This window comes from Electrona antarctica, assembly GCF_951216825.1.
Source record: "Electrona antarctica genome assembly, chromosome: 9".
Lineage (NCBI taxonomy): Eukaryota > Metazoa > Chordata > Actinopteri > Myctophiformes > Myctophidae > Electrona > Electrona antarctica.
In genome coordinates, this window is record NC_136790.1 from 37,051,849 (window position 1) to 37,063,570 (window position 11,722).

Consider the following 11,722-nt stretch of genomic DNA (forward strand, 5'->3'; position numbering starts at 1 on the left):
TTAGGATGATGACATTATATGATCTAATCATGATTTTTGTAAGACATAACAGTAATGATGTTGATGGTGATACTTATATTAGTACTGATATTAATAGTAATAATTGTAAAAATATTAATAATAAAATAATAGTAATTAATCCTAATAACAGTAACAAATAATAGTAATAATAACGAACAATGATAGTAATAATAGGTAGCCTATACCTAATCTTTACTTAATGATTATGTAGTGCAATATAACTTGTATGGATTGTGGCGGATCTCTATGGTGACACGGGTGTGGGTTGTGTGTTTTATTTCGTGTTTGATTTATGTATTGTGAATCTGATAACTACATTGAGTAACAAATCATGTTTGGTTGTAAATGGGATAGGGATTTATAAGCTTTTAGCTTCAGCCTTTTCCCTTTGATCACCTTTGTGTGACAGTTTCCTTGTATTGTTGCATAATTTGTACTTGACACTGGAAGATGATCAATAAACTAACTAACTAACTGTATGGCAGTCAGGAGAATTAGGCTGGCCGGTGCCATTGATAGTGGGAGGAAAGTACTGGCCAGCTGAGCTAACCAGTTGTATGGAGGGTGGAGATGACTGAGACGCCGCTGGAGGGCTCATCATGAAATCGCCCCAAAGTTTGACTCTGGCATCACTTCTACAACTGATCAAGTAGAAGACGACTCAAGGTAACAACTTAGTTTTTTGCTTCTTTGCTGCTGCTGCTTGTGTTGTATGCTGTCTGTATACCAGTGTGATTCAAGCTGGTGTACTATTACTGTCATTTTTTGACCCAGGCAATGAAACATGTTCAGTAACTGTTTGTGGCTCTGGAATTGAATGCTGAATCTACAGTTTGTATGTTGTATCTGCCGTTGAAGGTATGAGTTGTAACAGGGAACAATGTGTGGCTCTTGAACACTTCAATAATCCTAGTATGAGTGAATTTGTTATTTCCTTTTGGTTCGAGATAGAGGTTTTGGGCTTTGACATAACAGCCAACAATTCCATATGTTAATGTTCAATTGAAGACTGATTCACAGTAGGTTATGTGTGTGTTGTGTTGTGTTGTGTTGTGTTGTGTTGTGTTGTGGTTGCTGAGGTTCGTTGTGACTTTTGAGTTATTGTGACAGCAGGGTGGCTGACTATTGGTTCGTTCTTTCTTTCTTTCGGTGTCCTGTTTGGTCCAGGGAAAAAAAACATGTTTTTCACACTTTTAGGTGGTCATCATATGGGCATACCTAACAATGGATTTTTGTGTATTTCTATATAAAAAGTCCATAACATCGAATTTGAATTACTCCTTAACACAGCGAACGCTAATCGCGTAGCAATACGTTATCAATTAATCAAACGTCCGGTGCGAACCACGTATCCATACGTTCTAATCACTTTTTTATAGCATACTTTCATTCATCTTTTTACCCACCCGGACAATTGCTGCCCCTGTCATTGCTGCTTAGTCCCGCTCACGTGATCAGAAAAAAAAACAACCCCTCCCCTCCTGAAAACAGGAGGGCGGGCCGCTTTACGTGTAGAAGCCAGTGTAAAATGGATGCGCCAATGCCGATCTAGTCGGTGTGTGAAAAGAATCAAATTTCACCTAACCTCGCCTCACCAGGCTTTCCACCTCGGACATTTCACCCAACACTATAATACTCGATTCCCCCCTCCCCTCCTGTTTCTCCAGGAGGAGGATCTTGCGAGATGGGGGCTCTCCTCTGTCTCTCGGAAAAAAACATGATGAACGGAACGCTGCCTAAACACATATGCACCGGATCGGCATTGCATAACGTCTGCAACACACATGGACAGATGCATTTCCTTCTTCATACTGTAGCGACCAAACGATCCCCGAGCCTACAATACTACGAACTAACCACAGTATCGAGGGGCCGCCACGACAACAGACAGTGTTCCGTTGGTGGATCACGTATCGCCATGCAGAGCCGTCATAATCGGAGATCGCTCGGACGTGTGATTGTAACGCTTTTTTATTCATTATAATTGTAGTGATAAGACCGCAATGAACGCGTCGGGGACGTAATCGACCCGGGTGTAATGTATAACGAACTTTTCCGCGTCCTAAACCGTGGTGTTGTGATCTGTGGAAGTCATTTTTTCCTTGTCGTCGACATCACAGCCGGGTGAAGCTTTTTTTTTTCTCCATCGCCGCCATGCTGCATGCCCAGGCATGTTCCCCTATACTAGCTTGAAAAACAAAATCAGCTGATGATGACAACGCGTCTCACCGTTATACTATAGTTCTGAACCGAACGGTGGAATGGGACTTTTTATAGCCGTACGGATCAAGACTTTTGCTGCCCAATGTGCCCATGACCCCCCCCCCCCCCCCCCCCCCCCCCCAATGTTACTGCGATCAAAACAATGAAAGCAGTGAGATAGATTAGGCGAGGCAATCGTCATCATCATCATCCTCAACTAAAGAACGCAGAGTTATGAAGGTTTATTGTCAGACATTGACAGGCAGATATAACAATAAACACAATAAATATGCTATACATCCTATACACCGAATGAAAGCCCTGAATGTGTACTTTTACGAGGAAAAGAGTAAACATTGATCCCATGTACAGTTTGTCATAAATTGGTTACTGGGTGGATGCACATTGCGCCCACCAGATATAACTGCAGAGAAGACATGGACCCGAACTCAATATTCACAAAATAAGGCCTATAGCGACATATAAATACTATATACCGTATGAAACAGAAGACTCTCTACTTTCATAAGAAAAAAACTTCTACTGTAGTAATAATACAAATCACACCCATGTGAAGTGAGTGGTGCAACTCTGTCCCATATTCTGTTCTCTGCTTATTCAATACATCTCGCTATATACGGACTGAGGCAGAAAGTCATGTAAACCTTTTATTTACAGTTTGGTCTGTAAACTTCTACTGTAATAATAAAAATCACACCCCTGTGAAGTGAGCGTTGCAACTGTTCTGTACTTATTCACTACAGCTCGCTATATACGGACTGAGACAGAAAGTCATGTAAACCTTTTATTTACAGTTTGGTCTGTAAACTTCTACTGTAATAATAAAAATCACACCCCTGTGAAGTGAGCGGTGCAACTGTTCTCTACAGTTGCACCGCGCACTTTCTGCCTCAGTCCGTATATAGCGAGCTGTATTGAATAAGCAGAGAACAGAATATGGGACAGAGTTGCACCACTCACTTCACATGGGTGTGATTTTTATTATTACTACAGTAGAAGTTTTTTTCTTATGAAAGCAGAGAGTCTTCTGTTTCATACGGTATATAGTATTTATATGTCGCTATAGGCCTTATTTTGGCACAAGCTGCATTCAATAACCAATTACTGTCTAACTGTAGATGGGATCAATGTATACTGTTTTCCTCGTAAAAGTACACATTCAGGGCTTTCATTCGGTGTATAGGATGTATAGGATATTTATTGGGTTCAATTTTATATCTGCCTGTCAATGTCTCTGACTTTAAACCATCCATAACTCTGCTCGCTGTTCAAGATAACCACTTCCAGGCAAATGCAGGTGTTGCAAAAAGGTCAATATCTCCAGAATGGAACATGGTAAAATCAAAATGTATTTTTTAAATTGAAGTGGACAAGTTCAGCTTTCTTTTGATGTATGCGTGTGATTCTCGCTATAAGAGAACATTTTGCTGTGGGCCCCCGAACAAGGCCTTTGTGCAATGTTAAACGGTAGCAACATCAAAATAGGCCTGCCGAGATCCTGTAGCAATCAAAGTGTTAAAACGAAAACGTGCTGCGTGATGACGGCTCACATCAATAAAAGCCAATAAAAATGAAGCTCACCCTTTGATTCCCATTGCTGCACGTCCTCCAAACACAGGTGGTTTTGATTACAGAACTACTCCCGTTTTTAATCTCACTTCAGACCTGGCGTTTGAGGCTGAAACTTCAAAATAAATTGCCCAAATTAACCATTTCACCCCGGCTTTAAATACTTGAAGCATTCAAATATTTAAAAAAATGAAATGTGCCTTTGAAAATTATATTATTAATGGGATGAATGAATATAGAGTTGCAGTACCCTCCATTGACAGCCCATTTCCGATCTGCTTGTATTAAACAACGTTAAACTCATCAACATTGCAGCTGGGTCCGCCCCGCTCCCATTGTTTATATTGTTTTTAGGAACCAAGATGCCGCAGCACCAGGAGTGGGTGGGGCGGAGGGGAGCGGGGCGGGGTCGCCATATGCCCTTACTGGGCTGCATTCACACATTCAAGACACCTGTCTTGTGTCTGAACACAGCTTTGATGGATGTGTTCTGCCCCCCTCCCCCTATCAAACAAAAATGTTTGGTCAAACCATTGGGCTTCCATTGGAAATGCATTGGAGCGGCCATTAAACGCTGTTGGCCCACACAGAAGACACAAGACAGATGTCTTGAATGTGTGAAAGCAGCCCAGTAAGGGCATGTCGACCCTGCCCCGCTCCCCTCTGCCCCACCCCCTCCTGTGCTGTGGCCATCTTGGATCCTAAACATAATGTAAACAATGGGAGCGGGGCGGCAGCGACGGCTCCAGAAAATATGGAGGGGCTGGCTATTTAGAGGGGGGGCTAATGAATCTTGGTTTACATAGAAGTCAGTCAATTTGACTTGTTTGGAGGGGGGGCTTAGGTGGGGCTAAGCCTCCAACAGAGGGGGCTAAAGCCCCCTGTGGAGCCGTCCCTGTGGGGAGGGCCCAGAAAGGCCCTTAACTGCAAAGTGTTTGTTTCATAAAAATCCACCAGACATGTTATATGAGCTACTTTCTGTCAAGAAATGCTGTGCAGGTAATTATTTTTCTAAGTGTTGGAGTTTGAAGCGCTTTGAAGTCACAGAACTCCCCTGCGTAGGCTACCACCTGAATTTGCATAATGCAGGAGGCAACAGCACGACCCGTTAATAAAAACAAGTGCTTCCAAACTCCAACACTTAGAAAAAATATCACAGCACGGAATTTCTAGTGAGCTAATCTTAACCCATGGAATGGTGCATGAATCCCCACCACTATTGTGTCAGGTAGGTCTATGATGGACCCACCCGATGCAACAGTGGTGGTCTCCAGGTTGCTCTTTTAGTCGGGACAAAATCAGTTGAAAACCCCTTTGGTAAATGTAGAGCTCCAGAGCGTCCACTAGAGGGCAGTAGAGCAGTAGAGACCACTGTAAAATAAATCCAGTTATTTAAATTAAATCAAATATGCAAAAAAGGTTTTATAGAATTAAGTGCTGTCCACAGACTTCATACTTCAAGAACTATAAAAAATATTTTTTTTGTCTTAATGTTATATTATCATGAAAATCTTAGATTTTTGGCAATTATTTTGGGGCCCACTTGATGTTTAGTCCTACGACAGACGAGTATATTTTATTAAATAGACCTATTAGTTTTAAGGATAAACTAATCTATTACCGGTACATCCAATTTTATCAAATGTCAAATCACAACAAGTTGTATCGAGACGCTTTACAATAACAATAATCTATGTTGAGGGTATTCAGTCTCACAATCAGTTCAACAGAAAGACACAATAATACAACACCAAGATAATTGTGTGAAGTCCCCAGGATACACCAGCCAACATATCAGCGAGGCAGTCTGTTGGTTATGCATGGGTTCCCAAACGTGTCAGTATGATTACAAATGTAATCATTTTGTCATTGTATTTCACCCATTCTGTTGAATTATATTCAGGTGTGTAAAATATGTTTTAAGACCAAAAACTATTTTGCGATATCACCGTCAGTGTCCCGCGACCCCATGTGGGGTCCCAACCCCAACTTTGGAAACCCCTGGTTTAGTGCAGCAATGGCTAAAAATGGACAAAACTCCTATACAACAAACCATTTCAAAGTTCTGTATCTTCGCCCGGATGGCATGAGTGAAAATTGACATGTGAGTGGATGATCAGTGTCATTTGCTATTGTGAGTGCTAAACGTGTGATGGCCAGCACTGCTGGTCTCGGACAGGAACAAACCGCAGGTTGAAAAGGCCCTCAGCTCTGAACTCGGTAGAATCTGCACCTGGCTCGCTGATAGCAAACTATCTTTACACCTGGGAAAAACTGAATCCATTCTCTTTGGATCAAATAGTAGCTCAGCAAGGCAGATGGCTTCTTGGTTAGAGTGGGTGACAATATTATCACACGAAAAGATGAAATTTCCTACCTAGGTTCCATCCTGGAGGCTAATCTTTACGGTGATAAAATCACCACCAACGTAATCAAAAAAGTCAACCAAAGAACAAGATTCCTTTACAGGATCTCCTCACTGGTCAACAAAAACACCTTGAAGACCCTAACAGGAGCCCTGTAAAATCGGAATCATTTAATTTAATCATTTTTGTGATTTTTATCAGTAGGCTATGTTTTGAGCCTGAGCTCCCAGCTGTATTCTGGGAAGCATATATACTTGACCTCTCCTGAACACGCACGCATGCACACATGCATGCACGTAAGCACACACGTGCCACGCACAGTGCACTGCAAAGTGGAGAATAATCCTGTCCTCTGTGTTTTGTGTGATATATTGGATCCTGAGGCAATTAATTTGACATAGTGCGTGCGTGCGTCGTGTGTGCGTTCAGTGTTCACACTAAACGTGTTGTCTCGCCACCCTCCATCCACACACGCCAGCATGCTGCACAATCCATTCTTTTATACAGACGTGAAATAAAGTCAGTAGCCTACAATGTTTGCAGGATGTGGCAAGCTGTCTGTAGTATACAAATAGAAAAACATACAACGGGGCATGCTTGACATGATCATTTACAACGGGGCATGCTTGACATGATCACATACAACGGGGCATGCTTGACATGATCACATACAACGGGGCATGCTTGACATGATCACATACAACGGGGCATGCTTGACATGATCACATACAACGGGGCATGCTTGACATGATCACATACAACGGGGCATGCTTGACATGATCATTTAATGATGATGCAGATGCTTTTGATTATTAATACTGTTGCTATTATTGTTGTTCAAAGTGGTCTCTTCTTCTAAAGTCCACAACCATCTCCTTCGTTTTCCCCACGTTGATACAGAAGCTATTCTCTGCACACCAGTCCACTAGGTCTGTCAACTCCTGCCGGTACGACGACTCATCGTTGTTGGTTATCTGTCCCACCACAACCGTGTCGTCTGCAAATTTCACAATATGACTGCCCGGTTGTTTTGCTGAGCAGTCTTGTGTGAACAGTGTGTACAGCAGGGGGCTCAGGACACACCCTTGTAGGGGGAACCGGTGTTGAGGAAGACGGGAGATGACGAGGTGCCGTGGATCTTGATGGACTGCGGCCGGTGAGTCAGGAAGCCAGTACCCAGTTGCAGAGGTTTAGTTCAGTCACAATATGTTTGAAGACCACCTCTCCAGATCTTATTGACCACAGTGCAAACCACAGCCCAATAAAAGTCTTGTTCCATAGCAGACATCTTTTCATCAATTAGTGGGTGTTTACCACACACACAGTTTGAATCAATAATTTATGAAGTAGGCCTACTATAACTCACCCCCAGAGGGCTGTGGAGAAGATCTACTGGAAATCAATGGAGCTCCTTCCCCAAACCAATACACTCATCAGCTCTGAACGTGGCAGGCAGGCAGGCAGGCAGGCAGGCAGGCAGGCAGGCAGGCAGGCAGGCAGACAGACAGACAGACAGACAGACAGACAGACAGACAGACAGACAGACAGACTAAACATGTAAAAAAAGTTGTGGCGGGTATTCAATGGTAAAATTTACTTGAGGTTGGGGACCATAAGACTGTGACAACGGACAATTCATTATTCGATTAATTTTCCTTATCCTTTTTTGGTGCAAAAAAACCCTGATGCCTGGCTGTCCAGCTGCCATATTACAACTACTGACAGAGGAATAGACAGATGGAGTTGAGTTGAGTGAGGACAACTAAAGGACTTCTCTCTCCAGGGCATTGTGCCAGTAGCCACCAGGCTCCTCAACACAGCCAGACCTCGATATGCTCTTTGTTGTCATTGTAACATATGTACAACGAAATGAAAAGTGCCATATCACCAAAATAATATATAAATAAGCTAAAAATACATATATAATAAAATATAGCTGCAAGCAGCTATAAGATGAGACCAAGCAATAAGCAAGAAGACCATGTAATTGTGACAGGCTTGATTGGGTGCAGAGAAAGGAAGCTTTGTAGTTTTTGTGGATAGGAAGTTGAGGTATGGTGAGAGAGCTGATTGTGATTTGTTTGCTTAATAAAGAAACTTAAAGTTTGTAGTTTGTCCATAATAAATTATACCACCTAACAAGTGTGCACCATTGATAGGCATTAGGGTGGGCCTTAAGTTTGTTTTTGTAATAAAAAAAACATTGGTGTTCATATTACAGATTTTTGTGTGTAGAACACAAATCTGAAGACATTTCTCAATTCTCATAAACCATTGTATCATTGGAGGCAATGTATAGGGTGCAGTGTCTTGCCCAAGGACACTTCGACATGACAGGAGGAGCTGGGATTTTAACTGCCGACCCATGGATCAATGGGCGACCTGCTCTACTAGTGAAAATTGACGATTTTCAAGTTCACAACACGTTGCTATCTGAAAGGTTTTGAGATTGTAGATCGGCTAGTTTCACAACAAAGGATGTCGTACATTGAACATAACTAAAAGCATTGAACCTTGAAGCCTTGAACTGGCAAGTTTGATTAGCAACCTTCAGACTGACAAGGTAGACACTGTATTAATCAAGCCATAGCATCCACACTATGGCCCTCTGGCCTTGGTCCCTTAATAAGCTTAAAGTAAATAACTAATATGTACAACAAATACACACAATCATACGTCCTCTGTTATTGCACAAGCCTTATTGCACTTGAAACATGTATTGCAGCAAGAGATTGTTTTAGCAGCATTGAGTGTGATTATCTCTGTGGGATAGAAACTGTTTTTATTTTGAGTCTGTTTGTCCTTGATTTGATTGCTCTGTCCCGTCTACCTGCAGGCAACAGTTTATAAAATGTTCTGTATTTTTTTGAGACAGGGGGAAGCGCCGGGAACTGCATAGATCTTCTGGTGTGGGGAGAGGGCAGAGCCAACAATCTTCTGTGCCGTGTTAATGACCCTCTGGAACGTTTTTCCTCTGAGCCACTGTGCACCTGGTGTACCACACGCATATACAGTATGTCAATATGCTCTCTGTGGCAGTGGTTCCCAAAGTGGGGTCCGGGGACCCCCAGGGGTCCTTAAGAGAGTTCCAAGGGGTCCCCAGCTAAATGATCATTAGGAACCAAATGGACCCTTATGGGTCTGTAACTCAGAGAGTGTACAAATGGAACCAAGCGGACGCTAACGGGTCCATTTGTACACCCTCAGAGTTAAAATAACTTTGATTTTACAATATAAACTGGGGGTCCCAGAGATAGAAATGCCATTAAATGGGTCTGTAGCCTAATTCATGTCAAACTTGAAATTAAACCTTGAAATTAAACGGATTGAGAATCACTGCTAGAGCCGTAAAAATCTTCTCTTATGGGGGTCCCTGGCATATCTCTTCAAATGGGGGGTCTACGGGCTAATAGTGTCAATTTGGAGGTCCTTGACATGAAATAGTTTGGAGCAGTGATAGAAGGACACCAGCAGTCTCTGGGGGTGATGATGTTCCTCCTGATCACCCTCAGGAAGTGTAGTCTCTGCTGGGCCTTTTTCAGCAGCTCAGAGGTGTTCACGCTCCAGGCCAGGCTCACCCTACATGACTCCTATAGGACTCCTACATGACTCCTATATGACTCCTACATGACTCCTTAGCACTTGGGATTTTATAGGAGTTGAGGCATTACATTTATTTTGACTTGGTTACGCAGATACTATTGTTAAAATAAATAAATCTACAAGCTCACAACACCTCACACTGCAAGGCGTTGCGTGCGTGCGTGCGTGCGTGCGTGCGTGCGTGCGTGCGTGCGTGCGTGCGTGCGTGCGTCCATTCATAAATGCTCTTATGTGTGTAAGCTCTGTATACATGTTTAAATAGTTAGACGTGTGTGTGTGTGTGTGTGTGTGTGTGTGTGTGTGTGTGTGTGTGTGTGTGTGTGTGTGTGTGTGTGTGTGTGTGTGTGTGTGTGTGTGTGTGTGTGTGTGTGTGTGTGTGTGTGTGTGTGTGTGTGTGTGTGTGTGGTAGGTACAGTCAACAGTGTTGTCATGACAACTAAGTCTTGCCCTCCTCTCACGTTGTTTCTCATTCTGTTTATTCTGGGATGTCACACCACTGCGACAGAAGGCACACACACACACACACACACACACACACACACACACACACACACACACACACACACACACACACACACACAAACAGAAGGGAAGATGACTTTCTGCTCAAAATATCAGTAACTAGAAAGGGGTGCATATCTCCACCAGGAGGCATGGTCTACCCAGGGTCGTGTAGTATGTGCAGACATTATCTTTGGCCTCATCCACATCAGAATCCATGTAATCTCTCAAGAACAGATTCTGAGCTGCGCTACTGAATCTGTCAGCAGGGCCGTTCAGCATGTGTATACATTGTTGATAGTGGGAATGAAAACACAGGCGCACCACAGGAAGTGGAGGACTGAGGGCGGGCCAAACGGGCAACATCCTATTATACACATTCTATTGAGGCCCCAGAGGCAAATTCAAAGGAAACAAACAGCAGAGGGCGCTGTTTTCCCTTTTTTGGCGATGGGTTCCCAGATTTGAAACCATGTGGGTGGGTGCACACATACCGTGTCACTGTGTGTATATACTTTTTTGTATGGTAAACATTGTTCAGGTAAAATGAGGAATTGTTTCAGTGTGTGTGTCTTGTCCTGCAAGATTTTTGTTTTTAAGTCTGTTAAAATAACGACAAATATCCCCTAGCCTAGGCTACAGTACGAAGTTGGCCATAGCCTACCACTCATGATGAAAATTTGAATTTTAAAACAAAATATGAGACGCCAGAGGGGTTTCATAACAAATCAATATGACATCAAGGCATTTAATAGCAGCTTAAGTAATAAGTTGCTAACCTTGTCCCAAACAAGCGATACTTCTGTCCCTCAAATTAACAGTTTGGATCTGGTCACCCTAACACTATATGTTTTTTTTTTCTTTTTTTAAACCATTCATGTTTTCAATGTAATACCGATCAATAGGAAGTATATCTTAGTTCCATTCATCAAAGCTGGAACACAATTGATTGATCTTTAAAATAACATGCTCTGAAAATGCATGCGGCCCACTCAGATGGGTGGGCCCTGATCCAGGAAAGGCTGAGCAGTGAGCACCACTGGTCTATCTTCCATGTCGTCACTGCAAAAGTCTTCACATTACTGACCAGAGTGCCCTGAGGAGGGTATGTTGTTGTTCACATCTCTGCTATGCAGTGGTGGAAAATACCTAAGTACATTCAGGGAGGATGGTCCTCCCTGACAGAGAGACGACAACTGCATTGGCACCTGTTCTTGTATAAAGCCATGCTTGGAGATTGTCCTAAATACATCTCATCATTTCTGAAATGGTACTCTGAACCCTACCACACCACACCAGATCATCAGTCATTTCCCCAAATTCAAGGTATACCAAAAGTTAACTCTGAACTTAGTAGATCTGCTTTAGCTTCTGTGGCCCTAATTTAATTACATTAAAATTGACCACATTGGTACCCCTGAGTCATTTTAAAACCTTGG